Below are 5,823 nucleotides of genomic sequence, written 5' to 3'. Positions count from 1 at the left end.
AAATAGTTTTGTTTCCTGCATGAAACTAGCCGTTGGCTAACACTGGCACATTTACATTTTAGTCCAGATAAAGTCCAATGGAATGAATTCAGGATTTTATTCTTAAACAACTTCACTGTGGCAAAGTTCACATGGAACTGAACAGTGATTATTAAACAGGTTTATGTATTTGTTCATTTATTCACATATCCGGATATAAAATATGCGCATATTGAATTTCCATTTTAGAAAAATATGTGTAAAAGTAAAATTATATTTGTAATGTGTGTAATAATTAAGTATGAAATGGGAACATCTATTGACAGTGTCTCAAGATCATAAACATAATGTAACATCCAATATAAATACTAACCCAACGTGTGTGTATTCTTCATAGATGTGTAATATAAAAGTAACACATGGAGTTCGGTACAGTTCAGACAACTTGACTTATCAATTCAATTGACAGTTCATGTGAGGCTTTCCCATTGTTTACATTAATTTTCATTGTTTCTATGTAATATTATTGTATTGTATATTGTTGTATTGTATAGAGCAGTGGTTCTCAAAGTCCAGGGAACCCCAGGGGTCCTTGAGAGGGTTGAGGGGGGTCCCCAACCGTTGCCTGAAATTTTACTACTTTTTTCTAGAATTTTTACAGTTGTTTTTTTTTTGGAAAAATATTATTCTTTTTTTAAATATACCACTTTTTTCCTAGATTTTATTTTAAAACAGTTTTTTTGAGAAATTTTAACACATTATTCTAGATTTTTTTTTACTTATTTTTGGGGAAATCTTACCACTTAGGAGGTAAGAATATGTAGAATTATTTTCTTTCTCACTCTTTTTTTTTTTTTTTTTAGAATTTTTACCACTTTTTTCCCCAGAATTTTCTCTACAATATTTCCAAAAAATTTCATTGTGTTAATGGCCTATTTAGTCTCCTCCTCTCAGCTTGCTTGATAACCTAGGAATGCCTCTGTTCCACAAAAACAGCCAATGCTTTTCTCATTTCACCATTTTGATGACTTAGATTGAATCATTCACTGAATTTCTACGTCTGATGTTAGGTGTAATGAAATACATTTTTTGATGAATATATGATCAAGAGGGAGGAGTGTAATGGAGACATTTTAGTGTACTTGTTTATTCATTTCTACTGCTTTGTGCTCTCTGATACAATAGAAAGATGCATCTTCGCTGCATCTTCACATCTTCTTTGCAAAGAATAAAACCCTTAAAAGACAGTCGATCTCAACATCTTTATTTCAGATCTTGCCAAACAAATTTACACAACACTATACAGTGCAATTAAATGAAACTAACTGTGCAGACAACAGACAATGGAATAATTAATCAGTCAAGGAAGCATATTCAGGACATGGGACAGGACCAGGTTACAGAACTACATAACACCTAATGAGGAGAAAAGCTGTGGTGCAGCAGAGGGTTTCCTGCTCTGATCTGCCCCCTGGTGGTCAAACTGGTGTGGTCCCTACAGAGCTGGAGGCTGCAGCTTCAGGACCCTGGTCCTTCAGGACGACGTCTCCGTAGAAGAAGATGGACAGAGTGTGAGGAGCAGCACAGCTCTGACACTACGAGGAGTCAAGCTATTAGTCTGTGATTGTTAACCATGAACCAGATTTACAATAACACACTGATGCATCATTAGGAATAAACCTGTGGATTCTCATTCATCCAGGTCATCGTTCTCTCTGGACAAATTGAATCGTAGACAACTGGGCTTGTATTTGTCTAGGAAGACGATTCAGTTTGCCCAGAGAGAACAAAAGGAATAAATAACAAAAACATCTGGACCTGCAGCTGTTACAAGAACCTGACATCTTGTATCAGCAATGATCAACTCTAATATTGATTACTGATAGGTCACAGTGTAAGAGCTGGTATTGGTATTTATTGTCAGTGAGGTCATGAGTTGTTGAGACTCCTTATTCTTTATTTTTTCTTTCTTACACATTTTTAAATTCAAAGGTTTGAAGAGATATTTTATAAAGTTCACCTGACAGTTTAGAGGCGTTTCCCCAAATTACATCCAGAAAATTGAAGGCACAGACGACATTTCACTAAATTTGTAAAGGAAGCTCATAATTGTAGTAAACTAGTTGGTATTGTATTGTTGTTATGTACCTGTGTGTGTCAATGATCATCTTCATGTTTAGTAGTAACCTCTAAATATACCAGCTCTCAGTCTCTTTATTCTGATGAGGAACGAGTGAGAAGATAAAAGTTTAAAAAATGCAAATGTTTAACTCAGATCAATAATAAAAATGGAAATATTGATCATTCAATAGTGACTCAAGAGTTTCCAGTGATGTGATTGGTCGGTTGTTCAGATCTGATCAAGTTAAGCATCTGTTACCATGATGATTTACCACGGTAACAAGTGAACCACTGTCGCAACCTGAAGTTACACACACACACACACACACACACACACACACACACACACACTGTTTCCTGTAGTATCTTTTTATTATTCAAATGTTAAGTTTGGATTTACAGGCACATGGGGACTCAGGGTCGTCCAGGTCGTCACAGGGCGGGAAAGTATGATGTCATAAGAAGGGGGGGGGCTGCAGGCTGTGCAGCACACACACACATACACGTCGTCGTCATGACAACAGGGTTACAACACAAATAACTGGTACATTATAACTTAAAATACTGTTTATACATCAATGTGCTGCACGTCCTGCAGAGGGAGGGAGGGAGGGGCATGAGCCAATCAGGAGCGAGAGTGGAGTGTTTGGCTCCTCCTACTTCCTGGGTGCGTTCAGGACCCGGTGTGTGTGTGTGTGTGTGTGTGTGTGAAGGGCCCTGCTTCGGTACCGACACGAGGACACGGCGTGAGCGAGCGAGTGAGGATGACGAGGACATTTCTGTGATTACAACCAAACTTTATATTAAGGCACAAAACACTAATTAAAAACACTTAACTACCATAGCAACGTGAGCGGGCTCGTCGCCTCGTTACAGAGCCGAGCCGAGCCGAGCCGAGCCAATAATAAATTCAGTAAGAGCGGCGCAGGCCACGCCCACCGCTTTGAAACGTGTCCTGATTGGAGAAAAAAAAGGGTCAAAGCTCAAAAACACAAAAACTATAAACAAAAAAAAATTCAGTTACGTCGAGTTAACGAGTGAAAACCCAGAGAATCAATAAAACACAAATGAAATATTGGCATCGCTATGAGGCAGCAACACTGAGCCTTGTATACAAGCAAGCATATTATAATAATATTATTAATAATAATATAATAATAATAATAACAACATACCACAGACGTTATCATAGAGATCTATATATATATTGAACCTGGAGGTTTCTGTTGATTGATTGTGACAGAAGCTGCTGTGGCTGTTTTACGTGTTGGAGTTTGATTTGTCCTGAATCATTGAAGCATATTTACACAAATAACAAATTCCTCACTCTACGTCATAATAAAAAACATTCACACAAAAATATAACATTTGAAATAATTATTAGCACCAGTGTATCAGATAAAAATTCTCGCTACGCAAAATGTACAAAGTTGCATAGTGTTGGATTTTAGCCTGGAACAAAATGTTAATGTGTGATTGGCCAAAAAACAAAAACAAAACAAAAAAAAACACCAGTGATGAGCAGCAACTTGTGGGAGAGGGACAGACTATCAAAATAAAAAGCTGTGTGGTGGAACGTCAGCACAGGAAATGGTGTTTGACCACAGCAGGAGTGTCACAGCTGAGGACTACGGCTGCTGACGAGGGTCAAACATGTCCAGAAACGAGTAGCTGACTGAACACACAAACAACGGAAAATACAAAAACGGTGAACGAGGCGCCGCAGGAGGACGAAACAAACACACCTCCGCAACACGAACCACTAGAGCCGTATCCCTCCTCCACTGGAACTAGAGCACTGGAATAAGAGAGGAACGACAGCGCCTCCTGGTGGAGGAATATGGGTTTTGCAAAAGCACCCAAGAACTGACATCTCTGCATTGTTGGTGAATGAGCAGTGTGGTGTTTTCAATAATTTAAGGACATTTATAGATCACCCACGTTAATAGCATCATTGAGGATCCTTTACAGATAAACATTAACACATAGGAGAGTAAAAACAAAAGAAAAAAAAGTTGTCTACATGAATGTTTCAATCTACATTTTGTAATAAACAAATTATAAGTATAATCTGATATGACCAAGACACCTAAAAACAAAAACACGGCCGTTTTCATCAATTTACAAGCAAGTGGGCAACACACATACATTGGAGTGAATGAGTTTTCTGGGCGCTTTTGCAATACCCATATCCTGCCACTAGGGGGCAAAACCCTTAAACCCTTAAACCCTTAAACCCTTAAACCCTTAAACCCTTAAACCCTTACCACGGGAGTCAGTGGTGGTGTCGTTACTCTCTTTTCCAGCGCTCTAACTGGAACTAGATCCAGTCACTTCCTGTTTATCCTGATTTGTAGGAAATGAGTTGTGGTGTGTTTGTTTCGTCTTCCTGCAGCTCCTCGTTCGTGTTCTCCTGAATTCTCTGTGTCGTCTGAATCTGGATCGTTTGTGTATTTACAGCTCGAGTTCTGGGCTGTCACAGTATTTTTTGACCCTTGTCAGCCTCCGTAGATCACAGACAGAAGAGCACCTGAGGTCCTGAGAGATGTTTGTTTCACCATTTCAAATTCAACAACTCTGTGCTGTTTGCCAAAAACACAGGAGCCAATGTTTGAAAATGCAATTTACCAACAGAGGAAATACTGTACAATTTACAAAATGAAAAATACAAAGTCACTGCTCATCTGCCAGGGCTTCTATTTTCCTCTCCCATGTCTTTTTTTCCCCCAAGATCAGCCCAAATAGGTCACATGACTGAAAGAACCTCAACACCTGTGTGTGTTTCCTAAATGTTACATGTACAGTATACTGTATACATATGGGAATCAGCTGTGACTGATTGATTTGCATGAGCTCAATCAACTGTCTTTCAAAAGCAATGAAACAAAATACAGGTCATACATTTGTTTCAATCTATAATGTAAACTGCTGTTTATTTTAGCTTTTAGGTTCAGTTTAGAACATGTGATTCTTTTGATCTTAGTTGAGCTTGTGTGTCAAAGAAGTTACAACAAATTTTAAATGTGTAAAATGTATGCAGTATAGTGAAGTTTTACATCATAACCAAAAGAAGAAAGAGTTCACTCTATTCTGCTCTATCATCATCATCATCATAAATTCTTATCAGCTAATTAAACTATTGTGTCCTACACAGTTTGACCTCTGACCTTTGTACTAACCTGTAGTTATAGTTATAGTTAATTTTCAGGCTGCAGCTGCTGTGTTGTAGTTGTGAACTGATAAAAAAAAAAAATGTTGTTTCTGAAACTATATAAGTCTGAAATTGAATTGTGTTAACAGGAATCAGACTCTAACATTACATTATATCTGTAACATGGATGATAAAGTCTATAGCAGAGTTTAAACGGGTCAGTCTGAGTTTTATTCTGGCTCCACCCTCACGTCTGTTAAGTTTTATCATCTAATAAATTCTGAATGTGCAGGAAGTTTCCTCTCAGACCAGAGAGTTTCATGGTTCAACAACACTTAAGGTAAGTGAGCTCATATATCAGAATCAGTATTACTTATCATTAACATGTGTGTACAACAGTGGCGTCATTAGGCCTATTTTAGGGGGGCTGAAGCCACCCTAAAATATTCTCAAGCCCCCCCAAATAATTTGGTGTTCTTTTATTATGGGACTTTTTTTATAGGCTATGTGACATATATTCTCCCTTTAAGAACCCCAGCTGTCACCGCATTTGTCTCTTGTTATTTCTGATT

This window comes from Trachurus japonicus, chromosome 17, assembly GCF_045865225.1.
Source record: "Trachurus japonicus isolate A0001 chromosome 17, Traja_1.0".
Classification (NCBI taxonomy): domain Eukaryota; kingdom Metazoa; phylum Chordata; class Actinopteri; order Carangiformes; family Carangidae; genus Trachurus; species Trachurus japonicus.
This window is presented reverse-complemented; position numbering follows the sequence as displayed.